This window comes from Musa acuminata, chromosome BXJ3-8 (assembly GCF_036884655.1).
Source record: "Musa acuminata AAA Group cultivar baxijiao chromosome BXJ3-8, Cavendish_Baxijiao_AAA, whole genome shotgun sequence".
Lineage (NCBI taxonomy): Eukaryota > Viridiplantae > Streptophyta > Magnoliopsida > Zingiberales > Musaceae > Musa > Musa acuminata.
In genome coordinates this window covers 35555428-35579769 of record NC_088356.1, presented here as the reverse complement: position 1 = coordinate 35579769, position 24342 = coordinate 35555428, and the positions used below count along the sequence as shown (strand labels likewise).

General features: G+C 48.0%; 20 non-coding genes across 20 annotated transcripts; all 20 read left to right on the top strand.

Annotated features, from left to right (window-relative positions):
• Nucleotides 1-10578: 10578 nt before the first annotated feature.
• LOC135647502 (5S ribosomal RNA) lies at nt 10579-10697 on the top strand. Its single transcript, XR_010500239.1, has one exon. It is a non-coding gene; the product is annotated as a 5S ribosomal RNA (ribosomal RNA).
• Nucleotides 10698-11245: 548 nt separating this feature from the next.
• LOC135647735 (5S ribosomal RNA) lies at nt 11246-11364 on the top strand. The gene has a single exon (XR_010500464.1). It is a non-coding gene; the product is annotated as a 5S ribosomal RNA (ribosomal RNA).
• Nucleotides 11365-11912: 548 nt separating this feature from the next.
• LOC135647465 (5S ribosomal RNA) lies at nt 11913-12031 on the top strand. Its single transcript, XR_010500202.1, has one exon. It is a non-coding gene; the product is annotated as a 5S ribosomal RNA (ribosomal RNA).
• A 548-nt stretch (nt 12032-12579) lies between these two features.
• Nucleotides 12580-12698, top strand: LOC135647374 (5S ribosomal RNA). Its single transcript, XR_010500113.1, has one exon. It is a non-coding gene; the product is annotated as a 5S ribosomal RNA (ribosomal RNA).
• A 548-nt stretch (nt 12699-13246) lies between these two features.
• LOC135647264 (5S ribosomal RNA) lies at nt 13247-13365 on the top strand. The gene has a single exon (XR_010500005.1). It is a non-coding gene; the product is annotated as a 5S ribosomal RNA (ribosomal RNA).
• Nucleotides 13366-13913: 548 nt separating this feature from the next.
• Nucleotides 13914-14032, top strand: LOC135647263 (5S ribosomal RNA). Its single transcript, XR_010500004.1, has one exon. It is a non-coding gene; the product is annotated as a 5S ribosomal RNA (ribosomal RNA).
• A 548-nt stretch (nt 14033-14580) lies between these two features.
• On the top strand, nt 14581-14699 carry LOC135647372 (5S ribosomal RNA). The gene has a single exon (XR_010500111.1). It is a non-coding gene; the product is annotated as a 5S ribosomal RNA (ribosomal RNA).
• Nucleotides 14700-15247: 548 nt separating this feature from the next.
• On the top strand, nt 15248-15366 carry LOC135647262 (5S ribosomal RNA). Its single transcript, XR_010500003.1, has one exon. It is a non-coding gene; the product is annotated as a 5S ribosomal RNA (ribosomal RNA).
• A 548-nt stretch (nt 15367-15914) lies between these two features.
• LOC135647371 (5S ribosomal RNA) lies at nt 15915-16033 on the top strand. The gene has a single exon (XR_010500110.1). It is a non-coding gene; the product is annotated as a 5S ribosomal RNA (ribosomal RNA).
• Nucleotides 16034-16581: 548 nt separating this feature from the next.
• On the top strand, nt 16582-16700 carry LOC135647370 (5S ribosomal RNA). Its single transcript, XR_010500109.1, has one exon. It is a non-coding gene; the product is annotated as a 5S ribosomal RNA (ribosomal RNA).
• A 548-nt stretch (nt 16701-17248) lies between these two features.
• LOC135647261 (5S ribosomal RNA) lies at nt 17249-17367 on the top strand. The gene has a single exon (XR_010500002.1). It is a non-coding gene; the product is annotated as a 5S ribosomal RNA (ribosomal RNA).
• Nucleotides 17368-17915: 548 nt separating this feature from the next.
• LOC135647369 (5S ribosomal RNA) lies at nt 17916-18034 on the top strand. Its single transcript, XR_010500108.1, has one exon. It is a non-coding gene; the product is annotated as a 5S ribosomal RNA (ribosomal RNA).
• A 548-nt stretch (nt 18035-18582) lies between these two features.
• LOC135647433 (5S ribosomal RNA) lies at nt 18583-18701 on the top strand. Its single transcript, XR_010500171.1, has one exon. It is a non-coding gene; the product is annotated as a 5S ribosomal RNA (ribosomal RNA).
• A 548-nt stretch (nt 18702-19249) lies between these two features.
• LOC135647079 (5S ribosomal RNA) lies at nt 19250-19368 on the top strand. The gene has a single exon (XR_010499823.1). It is a non-coding gene; the product is annotated as a 5S ribosomal RNA (ribosomal RNA).
• Nucleotides 19369-19916: 548 nt separating this feature from the next.
• Nucleotides 19917-20035, top strand: LOC135647258 (5S ribosomal RNA). Its single transcript, XR_010500000.1, has one exon. It is a non-coding gene; the product is annotated as a 5S ribosomal RNA (ribosomal RNA).
• Nucleotides 20036-20583: 548 nt separating this feature from the next.
• On the top strand, nt 20584-20702 carry LOC135647610 (5S ribosomal RNA). The gene has a single exon (XR_010500343.1). It is a non-coding gene; the product is annotated as a 5S ribosomal RNA (ribosomal RNA).
• A 548-nt stretch (nt 20703-21250) lies between these two features.
• Nucleotides 21251-21369, top strand: LOC135647506 (5S ribosomal RNA). Its single transcript, XR_010500243.1, has one exon. It is a non-coding gene; the product is annotated as a 5S ribosomal RNA (ribosomal RNA).
• Nucleotides 21370-21917: 548 nt separating this feature from the next.
• LOC135647163 (5S ribosomal RNA) lies at nt 21918-22036 on the top strand. The gene has a single exon (XR_010499905.1). It is a non-coding gene; the product is annotated as a 5S ribosomal RNA (ribosomal RNA).
• Nucleotides 22037-22584: 548 nt separating this feature from the next.
• LOC135648047 (5S ribosomal RNA) lies at nt 22585-22703 on the top strand. The gene has a single exon (XR_010500740.1). It is a non-coding gene; the product is annotated as a 5S ribosomal RNA (ribosomal RNA).
• A 548-nt stretch (nt 22704-23251) lies between these two features.
• Nucleotides 23252-23370, top strand: LOC135647505 (5S ribosomal RNA). The gene has a single exon (XR_010500242.1). It is a non-coding gene; the product is annotated as a 5S ribosomal RNA (ribosomal RNA).
• Nucleotides 23371-24342: the final 972 nt, after the last annotated feature.

Sequence of the window (24342 nt, the reverse complement as noted above, 5' to 3'; positions counted from 1 at the left end):
CAAAACTGCTAGTTTTCCTCCTCCTTTTGTTCTTCAAGTTTGAGTTGTAAAGAGAGGAGATAAAACATTTGTAAGGGTTGTCTCCTGAGCCCGTCAAAAGGAGTGAATCTGTAAGAGGGTAGTTGGCCTTCGCCTATTGAAGGAAGGCTCCTAGTTGACGTCGGTGACCTCGCCGGTGGAGGAAGCCAAAAGTGGAGTAGGTCAAGACTGACCGAACCACTCTAAATCTCTGGTTTGCGTTTATTTTGAGCACTTTATCATTACTGCAAACCTCCTACATAGCTACTGCTCTCTGCGCTTTTACGAACGAGTTCTGTGCAGTTTACGTTCACATCTTAATTCCATTTACAAACTGCAAACTGCTCTCTGCGCTTTTACGACCGAATTCTGTGCAGTTTACGTTTACGTTTTGATTCCATCTACAAACTGCAAACTGTCTCTCTGCGCTTTTACGAATGAGTTCTGTGCAGTTTACGTTTACGTCTTGATTTCACTTACAACTGCAAACTATCTTCTGCGCCTTTTTTACGGACAAGGTTCTGTGCAGTTTACGTTCACGTCTTGATTTCATTTACAACTGCAAACTGTCTTCTGCGCTTTTACGAACAAGGTTCTGTGCAGTTTACGTTTACGTCTTGATTTCATTTAGAACTACAAACTATCATCTGCGTTTAGACGCAAACTACGTTTAGACGCAAACTGCGTTTAGACGTAAACTGCGCTTAGACGCAAACTGCGTTTAGACGCAAACTGCGTTTAGACGTAAGCTGCGTTTAGACGTAAACTGCGCTTAGACGCAAACTGTGTTTAGACGCAAAATGCGCTTAGACGCAAACTGCGTTTAGACGTAAATCTGCGTTTAGACGTAAATCTGTGTTTAGACATAAATCTGCATTTTAGACGTAAAACTACGTTTAGACGTAAACTACGTTTAAACGTAAAACTGCGTTTTAGACGTAAACTGAGTTTGGACGTAAATCTGCGTTTAGACGTAAATCTGCGTTTAGACGTAAATCTGCGTTTAGACGTAAAACTGCGTTTAGACGCAAACTGCATTTAAACGTAAATTGTGTTTAGACGTAAACTACGTTTAGACGTAAACTGCACTTAGTCATAAGTTATCTTTGAGTCGGCTTTTGCTTCAAAACTGATTTTTATCGAACGAACGCAGCTTTTGTTTTTAATCGCTAAAAGATATCCGCTGCACTAATTCACCCCCCCCCTCTTAGTGCTCTCGATCCTAACAATTGGTATCAGAGCGGTGTATTTCTCATTTCGGATTTACACCCGAGAGAAATGGCTCTTCAAGAGGGCTTTTCGGTCTTTCGTCCACCGTTCTTTAACGGATTGGACTATACTTATTGGAAAACTCGAATGAGAGTTTTCTTGATTTCTCTAAATCTGGATTTATGGAATATCGTTGAAAACAGTTTTCAACTTCCCTCTAAACCGACGAACGAATGGTCGGATTTGGAGAAGAAGTATTTCTCCTTAAACGCAAAGGCTATGAATGCCTTATTTTGCGCTTTGGACAAAAATGAGTTCAATCGGGTTTCTTTGTGCGAAACGGCTTTCGATATTTGGGGCACTCTTGAAATCACGCACGAGGGAACTAGTAGAGTCAAAGACTCGAAAGTTAATATTTTACTGCATGATTTCGAGCTTTTTCATATGAAACCAAGCGAAACCGTTGTTGACATGTACACCCGTTTTACGGATGTCGTCAATGGTTTAAAATCACTTGGTAAAAGCTTTTCGGATTTTGAACTAGTTAACAAAGTTTTGCGCTCACTTTCTAAAACTTGGGATTCAAAAGTAACTGCTATTCAAGAATCGAAAAACTTGAACCAATTTCCACTTGAAGAACTAATTGGTTCATTGATCACATATGAAATGACGTGCAATGCACGTGAAGAACTTGAGAACCACCTTCCAAAGAACAGGAAGGATTTGGGACATAGAACATTTGAAGACCACTCGAGCATAAGCTCAAGTGATGGTGAACTTAAACTACAAATGAAACAAAAATTAAAAAATAAAAAGAACGGAACTACTTGCTTTGAACGCAAGAAGAAGAATAAAAATTGGGATGAATCGAGCTCCTCCGAAGACGAGGAGAAAATCAACAAAGGCGAGGTGGCAAACTACGCCTTTACGCCTTTCGACGCTGAGGTAATCAAAATGCCTTTAATTTACTTCGAAATTACATGATGCTTTTCATGATGCATTTTTCTTTAAATTTTCTTAAAAATTATATTAATAATGAAAATGTAAAAATATGATCATGCTTGTAATTTTGAAAATGATAATGAAAACTACATGTCTTATGTTAATGCAAGATAAAAATCTAATGATTGTACACCTTGTGAGATTAATCTTATTAATTTGCTTGAAAAGCAAGAATGTATATTTTGATGATTTTCATATTGCTTTTCAATGACGATACATGGCTTTTTGATATTTTTTATTGTCTTTGATTAGAGATGATGTATGGTTTTGACATAAGAATAAAGATTTGAGCATGCTATTATAAAGTCAATTATATAAATTAAAGCTAAAGATGTTTTAGGCATTTATAAGAATCATTCAAAATTAAGTTCAATGAAACCTTGCTTAATGTTGCAATGAAAATATTAAAGTTTTGATACTATGATTTGACGATTTTATGCATGAGATTTTAAAAGTTTTACATGATGATTTTTGTGATTGATGGTTTTATGATGAAATTCATTTTACAATCCTAAACGTTGATGCATGTTTTCATTTGACATAAATGAAAAGGCATGCTAACATGAAATCGATCACTTAAGATGAAACACTTAAAAAAAGGGGAGAAATATATGAATTGATATGATTGCCAAATTTGCATTATGCCATGTTTGCATCATGCGTTAAGATATCAAGAACTTGTATCGTAATTTTACGCATTGATATCTTACCATGTGATGAAATGCTACAATTGATAAACACTTGAAATATAATCCTCTATCTTATTGATTTTTCAATAAATCTATGCTTGTCATATATGAATTTATTGAATGTAATTTTGAGGATGATCTTAGATTTTACAAATGCTTGATTCGTATTTACGACATAAGATACACTTTAAATATGAATCATGCTTCAATCATGTTAAATGCTTCAATCATTTTCTATCTCTAGAGTTCTCTATTTTGATGAAATACAAGTGATAAATTCATTTATGATATCTTGTAAATCACTTGAGTTATGAAGGAGTTTTTTATGATGTGTTAAAAGAATCACTTAAAAAGAAAATGCTTTTCCCATCTTATCGAGATTAATGATTTCATGATATTGTGTGAATCTCAAAATTGATTTTGATGAAATAGTAATAACGTTATTCATGTTATGAATCTCAAAAATGATAATATGCTTCATGTGATAATATGAATACACGAAACACTTATGATATGATTTTTATACAATTCCGTGTATTCATAAAATATTTATCTCCTCATCCAATAACTTTTCTTGATATTCCTTATGAGATGAAATGAAATAATGCATGAAATACAAATGAGGAGTTATTGATCATGCATGGTAGGATATAATTTGACAAAATTTATACCATCATGATATGAAACATTTATGATTTGCAATTATGCATGCAATACTTGTGCTTTCTAATTATGATGTGATGTATTGCATATGATGTAAATCATGATGAGTGCTAAGTTACACATTTTGAGAAGAAATTGCTATATTGAAACATTAATGTAATTATGAATGATGATATGATATTATGCATGTAATACTTCAACTTATGATAATGCAATGATAAAATATTCATGATGAAAAATTGTCTTGACATTCATAACTTGATTATTCATCCTTTGTCATGATTTTGAAATCGTTGTAAAAGGAAAAAGAACTACAAAACTGTATTCTTCCTTTCTTTTTGACAATGACAAAGGGGGAGATAGCTAGCTTGCACAAGTCAAGAAGATGCAAAAACTTGATTGCTAGCTTGCCTATCTTAAGTAGCAAAGATTGCTAACTTGCTTATTTCAAGAAGCAAAAGTTGTCTTCTTGAACATCACCATCTTGAATATCTCAAGAAGCAAGACTTGCAACCTGCACATTACAATAGGAAGCAATAATCATGAGCCTACACAAGAAAGTTATCTTGCATTTGTTTTCGAAGTTTTTGCTAACTTATATATCGTAAAAAAAATTGCTAGCTTGTAGTCTAAAGAGAAGCGAAAAGTTGCTATCTCAAAAGAAGCAAATGTGCTATCTTGCCTATCTCAAGAGGCAAAAATGCTAACTTGCACATCTAGCAAAACTTGACAAATTTGCATATCTCAAGAAGCAAGAGTTGCTTTCTTGAATATCTCTAAATTGCTAGCTTGCATGTTCTAAAAGTGCTATCTTGTATGCTGTAAAACTTGCATATCTAAAACTTGATAGCCTGAATATTCTAAGCATGATGTAACATTTGCTAAATTTTCTGGCTTCAAAACTGCATGATGATAAAACTTGATAATATGTTTTTCATGCAATGAGTTGAACCAATATCACAAACACTTGATTGTGATACTTCTCCTTTTTGTTGATGACAAAGGGGGAGAAGTATGTTGATGACATGACATGTTATGCATAAGTTTATGCATAAGTTCATGTTGACGTGTTGCAAGTATTCATGATGAATATTGCAATGACTTGAATTCAGTTTGAATTCAAAGTTCTATCAATATGGCATATTGATAGGGGGAGTTTGTTTAAACTCCGGGAGTTAAGTTTAACTCCGTCATCAAGTAGTTGTCATCATCAAAAAGGGGGAGATTGTTGAGTCTCGTATTTTAATGATGAAACTACTTGATATATGTTTATGATTTAATCTGCGTTTTGAGTGACGCAGGATGCTTTGATCAGGATGAGACAATTAAAGCAGGAACATCATGTTGTGCCGGAGGAACATGTCAGAAGATTGGACGTCGGGCCAGTGGATCGGTCGACGTATCGACAGAAGGCTTCGGGTCGTGGACTCGGGCATCGGGCCAAGAAGAGCGGGTATTGTGCCAAGGATATCGGAGTTGCGAAGTCAACTGGCCGATTGGGCAATAAGCCACAGGAGAGGACGATGCGCCGAAGAATCAGACGAAGCGTCGAGGGACCAATGACATGCCGGACAACTTGGTTAATTGCTTAGGATTAATTGTCTCGATCGAAGTTTTGCTTTAATTGTGCAGGATTAACTATGATAACGATGAAGACATAAAGCGAAACAAAGTGTCGGAGTCAAGCGCGAAGGATTTGTTGCAAGTTCGAGAGTTCGACGGAAGTCCGAAGGTTCATCGGGAATGCTACCGGAACTAGCCGAGAATGAGTTGGGAGCTTGCCGAAGGATTTTCGGAAGCTCGCCGGAAGGTTCGTTGGAAGTTCGCGGAGCTTGCCGAGAAAGATCGGAGCTTGCCGAAGAAGCTCGTTGGAACTCGCTAAGATCAAATCGTGAAGTCTAGGAGCTTGCCAGGAGTCCGTAGAATGGTTTCCGAGAGTTCATCGGAAGACCGCCGGAAGTTTGCCGAAAGCTCGCTAGAAGAAGTCTTGACTTGCGGACTTTGTAATAGCTTAGAAAATGTCTTTAAAATCATAGTTAGCACATTAATTAGGGTTAGGATTAGGTGTTAATCCTATAACCCAAGTAGGGGCCAATTAGGCCCAAGTTCGGACTGGTTTGGGCCAAGTTTGGAGCCAAACCAAGTGAGCTGAAATAGTAAAAGAGGTGGCACCGCCCCAGCCAGGAGGTAGCACCGCCCAGGCTAAGTCTTCCAACGAGGCTGGGAGGTGCAACCGCCCCAGCCGGGAGGTGGCACCGCTTGAGCTCAGTCTTCGAGCTAGACTGGGCGGTGCAACCTCCCTGACAGAGAGGTGGCACCGCCTGAGCTCAGTCTTCGAGCTCTGGCAGAGAGGTGCAACCGCCTCTGTCAAGAGGTGGCACCGCCTGAGCTCAGTCTTCGAGCTCTGCCAGGCGGTGCAACCTCTCCAGTCAAGAGGTGCAACCGCCTGATCCCAGAATTCCGGGATTTGATTGTTTTGAGCTCCAAATTTGAATTGGGTTGGGGCCTATAAATTCCCCACCCATTCAGCACTGAAAGAGTAAGAACTAAAGCCGAAATCTTGATCTTTTCAGTGGTTCTTAGAGCTCAAAACTGCTAGTTTTCCTCCTCCTTTTGTTCTTCAAGTTTGAGTTGTAAAGAGAGGAGAGAAAACATTTGTAAGGGTTGTCTCCTGAGCCCGTCAAAAGGAGTGAATCTGTAAGAGGGTAGTTGGCCTTCGCCTATTGAAGGAAGGCTCCTAGTTGACGTCGGTGACCTCGCCGGTGGAGGAAGCCAAAAGTGGAGTAGGTCAAGACTGACCGAACCACTCTAAATCTCTGGTTTGCGTTTATTTTGAGCACTTTATCATTACTGCAAACCTCCTACATAGCTACTGCTCTCTGCGCTTTTACAAACGAGTTCTGTGCAGTTTACGTTCACATCTTAATTCCATTTACAAACTGCAAACTGCTCTCTGCGCTTTTACGAACGAATTCTGTGCAGTTTACGTTTACGTCTTGATTCCATCTACAAACTGCAAACTGTCTCTCTGCGCTTTTACGAATGAGTTCTGTGCAGTTTATGTTTACGTCTTGATTTCACTTACAACTGCAAACTATCTTCTACGCCTTTTTTACGGACAAGGTTCTGTGCAGTTTACGTTCACGTCTTGATTTCATTTACAACTGCAAACTGTCTTCTGCGCTTTTACGAACAAGGTTCTGTGCAGTTTACGTTTACGTCTTGATTTCATTTAGAACTGCAAACTGTCATCTGCGTTTAGACGCAAACTGCGTTTAGACGCAAACTGCGCTTAGACGCAAACTGCGTTTAGACGCAAACTGCGTTTAGATGTAAGCTGCATTTAAACGTAAACTGCGCTTAGACGCAAACTGTGTTTAGACGCAAAATGCGCTTAGACGCAAACTGCGTTTAGACGTAAATCTGCGTTTAGACGTAAATCTGCATTTTAGACGTAAAACTGCGTTTAGACGTAAACTATGTTTAAACGTAAAACTACGTTTTAGACGTAAACTGAGTTTGGACGTAAATCTGCGTTTAGACGTAAATCTGCGTTTAGACGTAAAACTGCGTTTAGACGCAAACTGCATTTAAACGTAAATTGTGTTTAGACGTAAACTACGTTTAGACGTAAACTGCACTTAGTCATAAGTTATCTTTGAGTCGGCTTTTGCTTCAAAACTGATTTTTATCGAACGAACGCAGCTTTTGTTTTTAATCGCTAAAAGATATCCGCTGCACTAATTCACCCCCCCCCCTCTTAGTGCTCTCGATCCTAACAATCAATAGTGGATGAAACATTTCAGAGCATATCAATAACAAATACCGTACAAAAGCTCAAACGTCGTCTTTGACGTTGCAAACATATCAATCTTATCCAAAGCATGTACAGAAACACATAACCAAAGCTCTGGATATCATATCAAACATACAGAAGGTGTAGTGGGATCTCAGTCAGAATGTGATTCATCCATTTCTGAATGACCACCTGACAAAAGTCTCCCACGTCTGGGAGCTCCATCCACCCACGTCTAGGTGAAGTCAAAGGGGGCCGGCAGAGCAACGCAGGCTCTAAGCAATATCCCACATAGCAGGACCCCACAAAGCGGGCAAATCAGCGCATACCAGAATATCCCACATAGCGGGACCCCACAAAGCGGGCAAATCAGCGCATACCCTTTACCATTTCTGGCAAAGGTCCAGACAATCCCACACACCAGAGTACAAAAGGGCAGTTTCAACAATAAGTAGCATATATCGGAAGCACACGCGGAACAACAAAGCGTACATGTGCCTTTACGAGTCAATCCGAAGTAAGCAATAATCTTTCACAAGTATATTCAGATTTGAAAGGAATTGAAAGCAAGGGCACATATGGAATCCAAGCAATCACATATAACTCAATTCAATAAGAAGATTTGATGAATTCAATGTCCAAAGGAATGAAACTGGAATAGGCACATATCGAAAGCAAATGCGGAACAATAGGATATACATGTGCCTATATGAGTCAATACGATATAGCATAAACGTTACACAACAGTTTTCAAGAATGCGATAATTTTAAGGACAAGAGCATACAAGAATTCAAAGCAGTAATATAAAGCTCAATTGAATAAGAAAGCTAAAGGATATCAATTTCCAAAGGAATGAAACCAGAATATGAGAAATCGACCAAAGCTCGATTTCTGGCAGAATACAGAAGGCACATTGAACAAATGATTCAAACTATCAATCGTGCTCTAATTTACTCAGAAATAATCATTGGATGATACTTTCAGATAAGACAGGCTTCATATGAATTGAACTGTCCAACAGAGAGAGTTACAAATAATTTGGTAAGCAAGTGTCGTAGAACAAAATCTCTGTTGGCAGAATTCATAATGTCATATTCAACAGATAACTGGACAGGTGTTTGGATTCCAAATCTTTCAATCCATATATCAAGGAAAGGTCTACGGGTCTAGTTTCCAATGAAATCAGTTTTGAACAAATCAGAGTTTCCAACAAAGACTTATAGGCAGCTCGGTATCAAAAGGTCAGAATCTCAGAAGTTGCACAGATTCGAATCGTTACGTCTAAACAGGAGATATATCAAATGCAAGGCTAGAACAATTCAAAGTTCCTCATATTCAAAGCAAATGTAGAGATAAAAATGGCAGTGAGGAACGATCAGGATACTTGCAAGAGAAAAGATTAGAAAGCTTGCAATAGAAAAGGTTAGAACACTTGCCTTTCAAAGATTTCGATCCGAAGATCCAAAGAAGGTGCCAGCCCAAATCCTTCTACTTTTCCTCCGTGTCCTCTCTCTGTTTCGTTTTGTGCTCTCGTTTTCTTCCTTTCTTCGCAACTACACCACGTGTCGAACATCGAGGCACAGTCACCTGCTCTCCCTTACTCTCATTCCTTCTTTTTCTTTCCCAAACGCAGCTGCCACAATCGTCGCCGCTGCCGCTGCTACAATCGCAGCCCCTTCCACCGCACTACCTTCCTTCCTCCCTTCTCTCCCAGCTGCACTGCTGCAGTCGCAGCCTCAGCCACGGCCACAGCCTCTTCTTCCTCCCCTGCTCATCTTCCTCTCCTTCTTCTCTTCCAACTGCAGCTGCCATCGCTGCAGCCGCAGCCCCTTCTTTCCCTTCTCTTCTTCCTCTCCTTCCCTTCTTCCTTTCTCTTCCTCTTTCCCTGCCATAGCTGCAGCTGCCACCCTCCCCTGCTCATCTTCCTCTCCTTCTTCTCTTCCAACTGCAGCTGCCATCGCTGCAGCCGCAGCCCCTTCTTTCCCTTCCCTTCTTCCTCTCCTTCCCTTCTTCCTTTCTCTTCCTCTTTCCCTGCCATAGCTGCAGCTGCCACAGCCGCAGCCGCAGCTACTTCTTTCCCTTCTCCTCTTCCTTCTCCTTCCTTTCTTCTTCTTCTCTTCTTCTCCTTCCTCCCCTTCTTCTTCCCGGCGTCACACACACCCTCTCCTCTGTTTCCTCTGCAGGGAACAGAGGTATCACAACCTCTTCTCCTGCTTCCTCTTCTTCTTCTCTTCCTCTTCTTCTTCTTCTGCTCTTCTCCTACCCGACACCCCACACGTCTCCTCTGTTTCCACCTGCGGGAAACAGAGGTGCTGCAGCCCTAGCTGCTGCAGCTGCCTCTCTTTCTCCTCTCCATCTTCCCCCTCTTCTACTTCTTCTTTCCTTCTCTTCTCCCTCTTCTTCCTCTCTTCTTTTCCCTCTTCTTCTCTTCTCCCTCTACTTCTCTTCTTCTTCTCCCCACGCCCCACCGCTTCTCTCTGTTTCTCGAAGAAACAGAGAGAGCGTGGGAGGCGGTGGGATAAAACCGAAGTTTTCGGTTTTCATTATTTTCTTCTTTTTACAACTTAACAGTTTAGTCCTTGAAATTTTCATATTTACATATAGGTCCTCCGATTTTATAAATAAATCTTTATTAATAATTTTCAAAAGTGAGAGATATTACACGAGCGGCCAAAAGACTTGCTTAACTCTCCTTTACGCTTTTCGATTCTTCCAGCATTATGGCCAACAATAAATATATCATTAACGTATAGCAGGAGAATAATGAAATCATCATCTAAAAATTTCTTCGTAAACATGCAATGATCAGATATGGTTCTAGGATGGGTGACCCCCTGGGAAGTCCTCGTGTTGCACTCCTTTTTGCGCCCCGAGCGGCCAAAACCTCTCCCGTCGACCTCCGAGGCGATGGTTTTGGGCCTCGGAATTTGCCGTGACCGCTACGCAGTCAGTCTCGTGGGGCTCGGAGAGAGCTTTCCGGAATGGGGCCGCAATAGCGATTCCGAGTTCGTTCGAGAAAGTCCGGATGGTTTCGGCGCGCGCTTGCCGTGTCCGGTACGCGGTCGGCCTCGTGGGCATCGGAGAGATCCGACGATGGTGATTCCGAGATCGTTCGAGAGGTTTCGGGGCACGCAATGGGCTCCGGTCGTCGATACGCCGTCCGCGACGTGCACAAAGGGGAGGGAGGACGCAAACAAAATGAGTGCGATCATACCAGCACTAAAGCACCGGATCCCATCAGAACTCCGAAGTTAAGCGTGCTTGGGCTAGAGTAGTACTAGGATGGGTGACCCCCTGGCAAGTCCTTGTGTTGCACACCTTTTTGCGCCCCGAGCGGCCAAAAGACTTGCTTAACTCTCCTTTACGCTTTTCGATTCTTCCAGCATTATGGCCAACAATAAATATATCGTTAACGTATAGCAGGAGAATAATGAAATCATCATCTAAAAATTTCTTCGTAAACATGCAATGATCAGATATGGTTCTAGGATGGGTGACCCCCTGGGAAGTCCTCGTGTTGCACTCCTTTTTGCGCCCCGAGCGGCCAAAACCTCTCCCGTCGACCTCCGAGGCGATGGTTTTGGGCCTCGGAATTTGCCGTGACCGCTACGCAGTCAATCCCGTGGGGCTCGGAAAGAGCTTTCCGGAATGGGGCCGCAATAGCGATTCCGAGTTCGTTCGAGAAAGTCCGGATGGTTTCGGCGCGCGCTTGCCGTGTCCGGTATGCGGTTGGCCTGGTGGGCATCGGAGAGATCCGACGATGGTGATTCCGAGATCGTTCGAGAGGTTTCGGGGCGCGCAATGGGCTCCGGTCGTCGATACGCTGTCCGCGACGTGCACAAAGGGGAGGGAGGACGCAAACAAAACGAGTGCGATCATACCAGCACTAAAGCACCGGATCCCATCAGAACTTTGAAGTTAAGCGTGCTTGGGCGAGATTAGTACTAGGATGTGTGACCCCCTGGCAAGTCCTTGTGTTGCACACCTTTTTGCGCCCCGAGCGGCCAAAAGACTTGCTTAACTCTCCTTTACGCTTTTCGATTCTTCCAGCATTATGGCCAACAATAAATATATCGTTAACGTATAGCAGGAGAATAATGAAATCATCATCTAAAAATTTCTTCGTAAACATGCAATGATCAGATATGGTTCTAGGATGGGTGACCCCCTGGGAAGTCCTCGTGTTGCACTCCTTTTTGCGCCCCGAGCGGCCAAAACCTCTCCCGTCGACCTCCGAGGCGATGGTTTTGGGCCTCGGAATTTGCCGTGACCGCTACGCAGTCAGTCTCGTGGGGCTCGGAGAGAGCTTTCCGGAATGGGGCCGCAATAGCGATTCCGAGTTCGTTCGAGAAAGTCCGGATGGTTTCGGCGTGCGCTAGCCGTGTCCGGTACGCGGTCGGCCTCGTGGGCATCGGAGAGATCCGTCGATGGCGATTCCAAGATCGTTCGGGAGGTTTCGGGGCGCGCAATGGGCTCCGGTCGTCGATACGCCGTCCGCGACGTGCACAAAGGGGAGGGAGGACGCAAACAAAACGAGTGCGATCATACCAGCACTAAAGCACCGGATCCCATCAGAACTCCGAAGTAAAGCGTGCTTGGGTGAGAGTAGTACTAGGATGGGTGACCCCCTGGGAAGTCATCGTGTTGCACTCCTTTTTGCGCCCCGAGCGGCCAAAAGACTTGCTTAACTCTCCTTGACGCTTTTCGATTCTTCCAGCATTATGGCCAACAATAAATATATCGTTAACGTATAGCAGGAGAATAATGAAATCATCATCTAAAAATTTCTTCGTAAACATGCAATGATCAGATATGGTTCTAGGATGGGTGACCCCCTGGGAAGTCCTCGTGTTGCACTCCTTTTTGCGCCCCGAGCGGCCAAAACCTCTCCCGTCGACCTCCGAGGCGATGGTTTTGGGCCTCGGAATTTGCCGTGACCGCTACGCAGTCAGTCTCGTGGGGCTCGGAGAGAGCTTTTCGGAATGGGGCCGCAATAGCGATTCCGAGTTCGTTCGAGAAAGTCCGGATGGTTTCGGCGCGCGCTTGCCGTGTCCGGTATGCGGTCGGCCTCGTGGGCATCGGAGAGATCCGACGATGGCGATTCCGAGATCGTTCGAGAGGTTTCGGGGCGCGCAATGGGCTCCGGTCGTCGATACGCCGTCCGCGACGTGCACAAAGGGGAGGGAGGACGCAAACAAAACGAGTGCGATCATACCAGCACTAAAGCACCGGATCCCATCAGAACTCCGAAATTAAGCGTGCTTGGGCGAGAGTAGTACTAGGATGGGTGACCCCCTCGGAAGTCCTTGTGTTGCACTCCTTTTTGCGCCCCGAGCGGCCAAAAGACTTGCTTAACTCTCCTTTTCGCTTTTCGATTCTTCCAGCATTATGGCCAACAATAAATATATCGTTAACGTATAGCAGGAGAATAATGAAATCATCATCTAAAAATTTCTTCGTAAACATGCAATGATCAGATATGGTTCTAGGATGGGTGACCCCCTGGGAAGTCCTCGTGTTGCACTCCTTTTTGCGCCCCGAGCGGCCAAAACCTCTCCCGTCGACCTCCGAGGCGATAGTTTTGGGCCTCAGAATTTGCCGTGACCGCTACGTAGTCAGTCTCGTGGGGCTCGGAGAGAGCTTTCCAGAATGGGGCCGCAATAGCGATTCCGAGTTCGTTCGAAAAAGTCCGGATGGTTTCGGCGCGCGCTTGCCGTGTCCGGTACCCGGTCGGCCTCGTGGGCATCGGAGAGATCCGACGATGGCGATTCCGAGATCGTTCGATAGGTTTCGGGGCGCGCAATGGACTCCGGTCATCGATACGCCGTCCGCGACGTGCACAAAGGGGAGGGAGGACGCAAACAAAATGAGTGCGATCATACCAGCACTAAAGCACCGGATCCCATCAGAACTCCGAAGTAAAGCGTGCTTGGGCGAGAGTAGTACTAGGATGGGTGACCCCCTGGGAAGTCATCGTGTTGCACTCCTTTTTGCGCCCCGAGCGGCCAAAAGACTTGCTTAACTCTCCTTGACGCTTTTCGATTCTTCCAGCATTATGGCCAACAATAAATATATCGTTAACGTATAGCAGGAGAATAATGAAATCATCATCTAAAAATTTCTTCGTAAACATGCAATGATCAGATATGGTTCTAGGATGGGTGACCCCCTGGGAAGTCCTCGTGTTGCACTCCTTTTTGCGCCCCGAGCGGCCAAAACCTCTCCCGTCGACCTCCGAGGCGATGGTTTTGGGCCTCGGAATTTGCCGTGACCGCTACGCAGTCAGTCTCGTGGGGCTCGGAGAGAGCTTTCCGGAATGGGGCCGCAATAGCGATTCCGAGTTCGTTCGAGAAAGTCCGGATGGTTTCGGCGCGCGCTAGCCGTGTCCGGTACGCGGTCGGCCTCGTGGGCATCGGAGAGATCCGTCGATGGCGATTCCAAGATCGTTCGGGAGGTTTCGGGGCGCGCAATGGGCTCCGGTCGTCGATACGCCGTCCGCGACGTGCACAAAGGGGAGGGAGGACGCAAACAAAACGAGTGCGATCATACCAGCACTAAAGCACCGGATCCCATCAGAACTCCGAAGTAAAGCGTGCTTGGGCGAGAGTAGTACTAGGATGGGTGACCCCCTGGGAAGTCATCGTGTTGCACTCCTTTTTGCGCCCCGAGCGGCCAAAAGACTTGCTTAACTCTCCTTGACGCTTTTCGATTCTTCCAGCATTATGGCCAACAATAGATATATCGTTAACGTATAGCAGGAGAATAATGAAATCATCATCTAAAAATTTCTTCGTAAACATGCAATGATCAGATATGGTTCTAGGATGGGTGACCCCCTGGGAAGTCCTCGTGTTGCACTCCTTTTTGCGCCCCGAGCGGCCAAAACCTCTCCCGTCGACCTCCGAGGTGATGGTTTTGGGCCTCGGTATTTGCCGTGACCGCTACGCAGTCAATCTCGTGGGGCTCGGAGAGAGCTTTCCGGAATGGGGCCACAATAGCGATTCCGAGTTCGTTCGAGAAAGTCCGGATGGTTTCGGCGCGCGCTTGCCGTGTCCGGTATGCGGTCGGCCTCGTGGGCATCGGAGAGATCCGACGATGGCGATTCCGAGATCGTTCGAGAGGTTTCGGGGCGCGCAATGGGCTCCGGTCGTCGATACGCCGTCCGCGACGTGCACAAAGGGGAGGGAGGACGCAAACAAAACGAGTGCGATCATACCAGCACTAAAGCACCGGATCCCATCAGAACTCCGAAATTAAGCGTGCTTGGGCGAGAGTAGTACTAGGATGGGTGACCCCCTCGGAAGTCCTTGTGTTGCACTCCTTTTTGCGCCCCGAGCGGCCAAAAGACTTGCTTAACTCTCCTTTTCGCTTTTCGATTCTTCCAGCATTATGGCCAACAAAAAATATATCGTTAACGTATAGCAGGAGAATAATGAAATCATCATCTAAAAATTTCTTCGTAAACATGCAATGATCAGATATGGTTCTAGGGTGGGTGACCCCCTGGGAAGTCCTCGTGTTGCACTCCTTTTTGCGCCCCGAGCGGCCAAAACCTCTCCCGTCGACCTCCGAGGCGATGGTTTTGGGCCTCGGAATTTGCCGTGACCGCTACGTAGTCAGTCTCGTGGGGCTCGGAGAGAGCTTTCCAGAATGGGGCCGCAATAGCGATTCCGAGTTCGTTCGAAAAAGTCCGGATGGTTTCGGCGCGCGCTTGCCGTGTCCGGTACCCGGTCGGCCTCGTGGGCATCGGAGAGATCCGACGATGGCGATTCCGAGATCGTTCGATAGGTTTCGGGGCGCGCAATGGGCTCCGGTCATCGATACGCCGTCCGCGACGTGCACAAAGGGGAGGGAGGACGCAAACAAAACGAGTGCGATCATACCAGCACTAAAGCACCGGATCCCATCAGAACTCCGAAGTAAAGCGTGCTTGGGCGAGAGTAGTACTAGGATGGGTGACCCCCTGGGAAGTCATCGTGTTGCACTCCTTTTTGCGCCCCGAGCGGCCAAAAGACTTGCTTAACTCTCCTTGACGCTTTTCGATTCTTCCAGCATTATGGCCAACAATAAATATATCGTTAACGTATAGCAGGAGAATAATGAAATCATCATCTAAAAATTTCTTCGTAAACATGCAATGATCAGATATGGTTCTAGGATGGGTGACCCCCTGGGAAGTCCTCGTGTTGCACTCCTTTTTGCGCCCCGAGCGGCCAAAACCTCTCCCGTCGACCTCCGAGGCGATGGTTTTGGGCCTCGGAATTTGCCGTGACCGCTACGCAGTCAGTCTCGTGGGGCTCGGAGAGAGCTTTCCGGAATGGGGCCGCAATAGCGATTCCGAGTTCGTTCGAGAAAGTCCGGATGGTTTCGGCGCGCGCTTGCCGTGTCCGGTATGCGGTCGGCCTCGTGGGCATCGGAGAGATCCGACGATGGCGATTCCGAGATCGTTCGAGAGGTTTCGGGGCGCGCAATGGGCTCCGGTCGTCGATACGCCGTCCGCGACGTGCACAAAGGGGAGGGAGGACGCAAACAAAACGAGTGCGATCATACCAGCACTAAAGCACCGGATCCCATCAGAACTCCGAAATTAAGCGTGCTTGGGCGAGAGTAGTACTAGGATGGGTGACCCCCTCGGAAGTCCTTGTGTTGCACTCCTTTTTGCGCCCCGAGCGGCCAAAAGACTTGCTTAACTCTCCTTTTCGCTTTTCGATTCTTCCAGCATTATGGCCAACAATAAATATATCGTTAACGTATAGCAGGAGAATAATGAAATCATCATCTAAAAATTTCTTCGTAAACATGCAATGATCAGATATGGTTCTAGGATGGGTGACCCCCTGGGAAGTCCTCGTGTTGCACTCCTTTTTGCGCCCCGAGCGGCCAAAACCTCTCCCGTCGACCTCCGAGGCGATAGTTTTGGGCCTCGGAATTTGCCGTGACCGCTACGTAGTCAGTCTCGTGGGGCTCGGAGAGAGCTTTCCAGAATGGGGCCGCAATAGCGATTCCGAGTTCGTTCGAAAAAGTCCGGATGGTTTCGGCGCGCGCTTGCCGTGTCCGGTACCCGGTCGGCCTCGTGGGCATCGGAGAGATCCGACGATGGCGATTCCGAGATCGTTCGATAGGTTTCGGGGCGCGCAATGGGCTCCGGTCGTCGATACGCCGTCCGCGACGTGCACAAAGGGGAGGGAGGACGCAAACAAAACGAGTGCGATCATACCAGCACTAAAGCACCGGATCCCATCAGAACTCCGAAATTAAGCGTGCTTGGGCGAGAGTAGTACTAGGATGGGTGACCCCCTCGGAAGTCCTTGTGTTGCACTCCTTTTTGCGCCCCGAGCGGCCAAAAGACTTGCTTAACTCTCCTTTTCGCTTTTCGATTCTTCCAGCATTATGGCCAACAATAAATATATCGTTAACGTATAGCAGGAGAATAATGAAATCATCATCTAAAAATTTCTTCGTAAACATGCAATGATCAGATATGGTTCTAGGATGGGTGACCCCCTGGGAAGTCCTCGTGTTGCACTCCTTTTTGCGCCCCGAGCGGCCAAAACCTCTCCCGTCGACCTCCGAGGCGATGGTTTTGGGCCTCGGAATTTGCCGTGACCGCTACTCAGTTAGTCTCGTGGGGCTCGGAGAGAGCTTTCCGGAATGGGGCCGCAATAGCGATTCCGAGTTCGTTCGAGAAAGTCCGGATGGTTTCGGCGCGCGCTAGCCGTGTCCGGTACGCGGTCGGCCTCGTGGGCATCGGAGAGATCCGTCGATGGTGATTCCGAGATCGTTCGGGAGGTTTCAGGGCGCGCAATGGGCTCCGGTCGTCGATACGCCGTCCGCGACGTGCACAAAGGGGAGGGAGGACGCAAACAAAACGAGTGCGATCATACCAGCACTAAAGCACCGGATCCCATCAGAACTCCGAAGTAAAGCGTGCTTGGGCGAGAGTAGTACTAGGATGGGTGACCCCCTGGGAAGTCATCGTGTTGCACTCCTTTTTGAGCCCCGAGCGGCCAAAAGACTTGCTTAACTCTCCTTGACGCTTTTCGATTCTTCCAGCATTATGGCCAACAATAAATATATCGTTAACGTATAGCAGGAGAATAATGAAATCATCATCTAAAAATTTCTTCGTAAACATGCAATGATCAGATATGGTTCTAGGATGGGTGACCCCCTGGGAAGTCCTCGTGTTGCACTCCTTTTTGCGCCCCGAGCGGCCAAAACCTCTCCCGTCGACCTCCGAGGCGATGGTTTTGGGCCTCGGAATTTGCCGTGACCGCTACGCAGTCAATCTCGTGGGGCTCGGAGAGAGCTTTCCGGAATGGGGCCGCAATAGCGATTCCGAGTTCGTTCGAGAAAGTCCGGATGGTTTCGGCGCGCGCTTGCCGTGTCCGGTATGCGGTCGGCCTCGTGGGCATCGGAGAGATCCGACGATGGCGATTCCGAGATCGTTCGAGAGGTTTCGGGGCGCGCAATGGGCTCCGGTCGTCGATACGCCGTCCGCGACGTGCACAAAGGGGAGGGAGGACGCAAACAAAACGAGTGCGATCATACCAGCACTAAAGCACCGGATCCCATCAGAACTCCGAAATTAAGCGTGCTTGGGCGAGAGTAGTACTAGGATGGGTGACCCCCTCGGAAGTCCTTGTGTTGCACTCCTTTTTGCGCCCCGAGCGGCCAAAAGACTTGCTTAACTCTCCTTTTCGCTTTTCGATTCTTCCAGCATTATGGCCAACAATAAATATATCGTTAACGTATAGCAGGAGAATAATGAAATCATCATCTAAAAATTTCTTCGTAAACATGCAATGATCAGATATGGTTCTAGGATGGGTGACCCCCTGGGAAGTCCTCGTGTTGCACTCCTTTTTGCGCCCCGAGCGGCCAAAACCTCTCCCGTCGACCTCCGAGGCGATGGTTTTGGGCCTCGGAATTTGCCGTGACCGCTACGTAGTCAGTCTCGTGGGGCTCGGAGAGAGCTTTCCAGAATGGGGCCGCAATAGCGATTCCGAGTTCGTTCGAAAAAGTCCGGATGGTTTCGGCGCGCGCTTGCCGTGTCCGGTACCCGGTCGGCCTCGTGGGCATCGGAGAGATCCGACGATGGCGATTCCGAGATCGTTCGATAGGTTTCGGGGCGCGCAATGGGCTCCGGTCATCGATACGCCGTCCGCGACGTGCACAAAGGGGAGGGAGGACGCAAACAAAACGAGTGCGATCATACCAGCACTAAAGCACCGGATCCCATCAGAACTCCGAAGTAAAGCGTGCTTGGGCGAGAGTAGTACTAGGATGGGTGGCCCCCTGGGAAGTCATCGTGTTGCACTCCTTTTTGCGCCCCGAGCGGCCAAAAGACTTGCTTAACTCTCCTTGACGCTTTTCGATTTTTCCAGCATTATGGCCAACAATAAATATATCGTTAACGTATAGCAGGAGAATAATGAAATCATCATCTAAAAATTTCTTCGTAAACATGCAATGATCAGATATGGTTCTAGGATGGGTGACCCCCTGGGAAGTCCTCGTGTTGCACTCCTTTTTGCGCCCCGAGCGGCCAAAACCTCTCCCGTCGACCTCCGAGGCGATGGTTTTGGGCCCCGGAATTTGCTGTGACCGCTACACAGTCAGCCTCGTGGGGCTCGGAGAGAGCTTTCCGGAATGGGGCCGCAATAGCGATTCCGAGTTCGTTCGAGAAAGTCCGGATGGTTTCGGCGCGCGCTTGCCGTGTCCGGTACGCGGTCGGCCTCGTGGGCATCGGAGAGATCCAACGATGGCGATTCCGAGATCGTTCGAGAGGTTTCGGGGCGCGCAATGGGCTCCGGTCGTCGATACGCCGTCCGCGACGTGCACAAAGAGGAGGGAGGACGCAAACAAATCGAGTGCGACCATACCAGCACTAAATCACCGGATCCCTTTAGAACTCCGAAGTTAAGCGTGCTTGGGCGAGAGTAGTACCAGGATGGGTGACCCCCTGGGAAGTCCTCGTGTTGCACTCCTTTTTGCGCCCCGAGCGGCCAAAAGACTTGCTTAACTCTCCTTTACGCTTTTCGATTCTTCCAGCATTATGGCAAACAATAAATATATCGTTAACGTATAGCAGGAGAATAATGAAATCATCATCTAAAAATTTCATCGTAAACATGCAATGATCAGATATGGTTCTAGGATCGGTGACCCCCTGGGAAGTCCTCGTGTTGCACTCCTTTTTGCGCCCCGAGCGGCCAAAGCCTCTCCCGTCGACCTCCGAGGCGATGGTTTTGGGCCTCGGAATTTGCCGTCACCGCAACGCAGTCCGTCTCGTGGGGCTCGGAGAGAGCTTTCCGGAATGGGGCCGCAATAGCGATTCCGAGTTCGTTCGAGAAAGTCCGGATGGTTTCGGCGCGCGCTTGCCGTGTCCGGTACGCGGTCGGCCTCGTGGGCATCGGAGAGATCCGACGATGGCGATTCCGAGATCGTTCGAGAGGTTTCGGGGCGCGCAATGGGCTCCGGTCGTCGATACGCCGTCCGCGACGTGCACAAAGGGGAGGGAGGACGCAAACAAAACGAGTGCGATCATACCAGCACTAAAGCACCGGATCCCATCAGAACTCCGAAGTAAAGCGTGCTTGGGCGAGAGTAGTACTAGGATGGGTGACCCCCTGGGAAGTCATCGTGTTGCACTCCTTTTTGCGCCCCGAACGGCCAAAAGACTTGCTTAACTCTCCTTTACGCTTTTCGATTCTTCCAGCATTGTGGCCAACAATAAATATATCGTTAACGTATAGCAGGAGAATAATGAAATCATCATCTAAAAATTTCTTCGTAAACATGCAATGATCAGATATGGTTCTAGGATCGGTGACTCCCTGGGAAGTCCTCGTGTTGCACTCCTTTTTGCGCCCCGAGCGGCCAAAACCTCTCCCGTCGACCTCCGAGTCGATGGTTTTGGGCCTCGGAATTTGCCGTGACCGCTACGCAGTCAGTCTCGTGGGGCTCGGAGAGAGCTTTCCGGAATGGGGCCGCAATAGCGATTCCGAGTTCGTTCGAGAAAGTCCGGATGGTTTCGGCGCGCGCTTGCCGTGTCCGGTACGCGGTCGGCCTCGTGGGCATCGGAGATATCCAACGATGGCGATTCCGAGATCGTTCGAGAGGTTTCGGGGCGCGCAATGGGCTCCGGTCGTCGATACGCCGTCCGCGACTTGCACAAAGAGGAGGGAGGACGCAAACAAATCGAGTGCGATCATACCAACACTAAAGCACCGGATCCCATCAGAACTCCGAAGTAAAGCGTGCTTGGGCGAGAGTAGTACTAGGATGGGTGACCCGCTGGGAAGTCATCGTGTTGCACTCCTTTTTGCGCCCCGAGCGGCCAAAAGACTTGCTTAACTCTCCTTGACGCTTTTCGATTCTTCCAGCATTATGGCCAACAATAAATATATCGTTAACGTATAGCAGGAGAATAATGAAATCATCATCTAAAAATTTCTTCGTAAACATGCAATGATCAGATATGGTTCTAGGATGGGTGACCCCCTGGGAAGTCCTCGTGTTGCACTCCTTTTTGCGCCCCGAGCGGCCAAAACCTCTCCCGTCGACCTCCGAGGCGATGGTTTTGGGCCTCGGAATTTGCCGTGACCGCTACGCAGTCAGTCTCGTGGGGCTCGGAGAGAGCTTTCCGGAATGGGGCCGCAATAGCGATTCCGAGTTCGTTCGAGAACGTCCGGATGGTTTCGGCGCGCGCTTGCCGTGTCCGGTATGCGGTCGGCCTCGTGGGCATCGGAGAGATCCGACGATGGTGATTCCGAGATCGTTCGAGAGGTTTCGGGGCGCGCAATGGGCTCCGGTCGTCGATACGCCGTCCGCGACGTGCACAAAGGGGAGGGAGGACGCAAACAAAACGAGTGCGATCATACCAGCACTAAAGCACCGGATCCCATCAGAACTGCGAAGTTAAACGTGCTTGGGTGAGAGTAGTACTAGGATGGGTGACCCCCTGGGAAGTCCTCGTGTTGCACTCCTTTTTGCGCCCCGAGCGGCCAAAAGACTTGCTTAACTCTCCTTTACGCTTTTCGATTCTTCCAGCATTATGGCCAACATTAAATATATCGTTAACGTATAGCAGGAGAATAATGAAATCATCATCTAAAAATTTCTTCGTAAACATGCAATGATCAGATATGGTTCTAGGATGGGTGACCCCCTGGGAAGTCCTCGTGTTGCACTCCTTTTTGCGCCCCGAGCGGCCAAAACCTCTCCCGTCGACCTCCGAGGCGATGGTTTTGGGCCTCGGAATTTGCCGTGACCGCTACGCAGTCAGTCTCGTGGGGCTCGGAGAGAGCTTTCTGGAATGGGGCCGCAATAGCGATTCCGAGTTCGTTCGAGAAAGTCCGGATGGTTTCGGCGCGCGCTTGCCGTGTCCGGTACGCGGTCGGCCTCGTGGGCATCGGAGAGATCCGACGATGGCGATTCCGAGATCGTTCGGGAGGTTTCGGGGCGCGCAATGGGCTCCGGTCGTCGATACGCCATCCGCGACGTGCACAAAGTGGAGGGAGGACGCAAACAAATCGAGTGCGATCATACCAGCACTAAAGCACCGGATCCCTTTAGAACTCCGAAGTTAAGCGTGCTTGGGCGAGAGTAGTACTAGGATGGGTGACCCCCTTGGAAGTCCTCGTGTTGCACTCCTTTTTGCGCCCCGAGCGGCCAAAAGACTTGCTTAAATCTCATTTACGCTTTTCGATTCTTCCAGCATTATGGCCAACAATAAATATATCGTTAACGTATAGCAGGAGAATAATGAAATCATCATCTAAAAATTTCATCGTAAACATGCAATGATCAGATATGGTTCTAGGATCGGTGACCCCCTGGGAAGTCCTCGTGTTGCACTCCTTTTTGCGCCCCGAGCGGCCAAAGCCTCTTCCATCGACCTCCGAGGCGATGGTTTTGGGCCTCGGAATTTGCCGTGACCGCTACGCAGTCCGTCTCGTGGGGCTCGGAGAGAGCTTTCCGGAATGGGGCCGCAATAGCGATTCCGAGTTCGTTCGTGAAAGTCCGGATGGTTTCGGCGCGCGCTTGCCGTGTCCGGTACGCGGTCGGCCTCGTGGGCATCGGAGAGATCCGACGATGGCGATTCCGAGATCGTTCGAGAGGTTTCGGGGCGCGCAATGGGCTCCGGTCGTCGATACGTCGTCCGCGACGTGCACAATGGGGAGGGAGGACGCAAACAAAACGAGTGCGATCATACCAGCACTAAAGCACCGGATCCCATCAGAACTCCGAAGTTAAGCGTGCTTGGGCGAGAGTAGTACTAGGATGGGTGACCCCTTGGGAAGTCCTCGTGTTGCACTCCTTTTTGCGCCCCGAGCGGCCAAAAGACTTGCTTAACTCTCGTTTACGCTTTTCGATTCTTCCAGCATTATGGCCAATAATAAATATATCGTTAACGTATAGCAGGAGAATAATGAAATCATCATCTAAAAATTTCTTCGTAAACATGCAATGATCAGATATGGTTCTAGGATGGGTGACCCCTTGGGAAGTCCTCGTGTTGCACTCCTTTTTGCGCCCCGAGCGGCCAAAACCTCTCCCGTCGACCTCCGAGGCGATGGTTTTGGGCCTCGGAATTTGCCGTGACCGCTATGTAATCAGTCTCGTGGGGCTCGGAGAGAGCTTTCCGGAATGGGGCCGCAATAGCGATTCCGAGTTCGTTCGAGAAAGTCCGGATGGTTTCGGCGCGCGCTTGCCGTGTCCCGTACGCGGTTGGCCTCGTGGGCATCGGAGAGATCCGACGATGGCGATTCCGAGATCGTTCGAGAGGTTTCGGGGCGCGCAATGGGCTCCGGTCGTCGATACGCCGTCCGCGACGTGCACAAAGGGGATGGAGGACGCAAACAAAATGAGTGCGATCATACTAGCACTAAAGCACCGGATCCCATCAGAAGTCCGAAGTGAAGCGTGCTTTGGCGAGAGTAGTACTAGGATGGGTGACCCCCTGGGAAGTCCTCGTGTTGCACTCCTTTTTGCGCCCCGAGCGGCCAAAAGACTTGCTTAACTCTCCTTTACGCTTTTCGATTCTTCCAGCATTATGGCCAACAATAAATATATCGTTAACGTATAGTAGGAGAATAATGAAATCATCATCTAAAAATTTCTTCGTAAACATGCAATGATCAGATATGGTTCTAGGATGGGTGACCCCCTGGGAAGTCCTCGTGTTGCACTCCTTTTTGCGCCCCGAGCGGCCAAAGCCTCTTCCATCGACCTCCGAGGCGATGGTTTTGGGCCTCAGAATTTGTCGTGACCGCTACGCAGTCCATCTCGTGGGGCTCGGAGAGAGCTTTCCGGAATGGGGCCGCAATAGCGATTCCGAGTTCGTTCGAGAAAGTCCGGATGGTTTCGGCGCGCGCTTGCCGTGTCCGGTACGCGGTCGGCCTCGTGGGCATCGGAGAGATCTAACGATGGCGATTCCGAGATCATTCGATAGGTTTCGGGGCGCGCAATGGGCTCCGGTCGTCGATACGCCGTCCGCGACGTGCACTAAGGGGAGGGAGGACGCAAACAAAACGAGTGCGATCATACCAGCACTAAAGCACCGGATCCCATCAGAACTCCGAAGTTAAGCGTGCTTGGGCGAAGAAGAATGAATGACGCAAACGGAGAAGATATATGATGTACAAAATTGTTCTGATGATCGAAAGATTTCTTTTGCCACCTTATATTGGAAGTAAAGGCTGATTATTAATGGGAAAAATGAAAAAAAAAAAAATTTGGAGATCAGTGGCAAGAATGATAAGGACAAGTTTATCAATAAAAATATGATTGGAAATGAATTAGAAAGTAATAACAAGAGGGTCAAGACATTTGGATTTGAAATGAGAAGTCACCACAAAAGACTCAATCAGGTGTGAATTGCAAGTTAAATTATGAAACAAATTTATGTTTCCGAGTGACTGGAGTCTATTTTGTTTGTAGAAAGTTGGATCATAAAA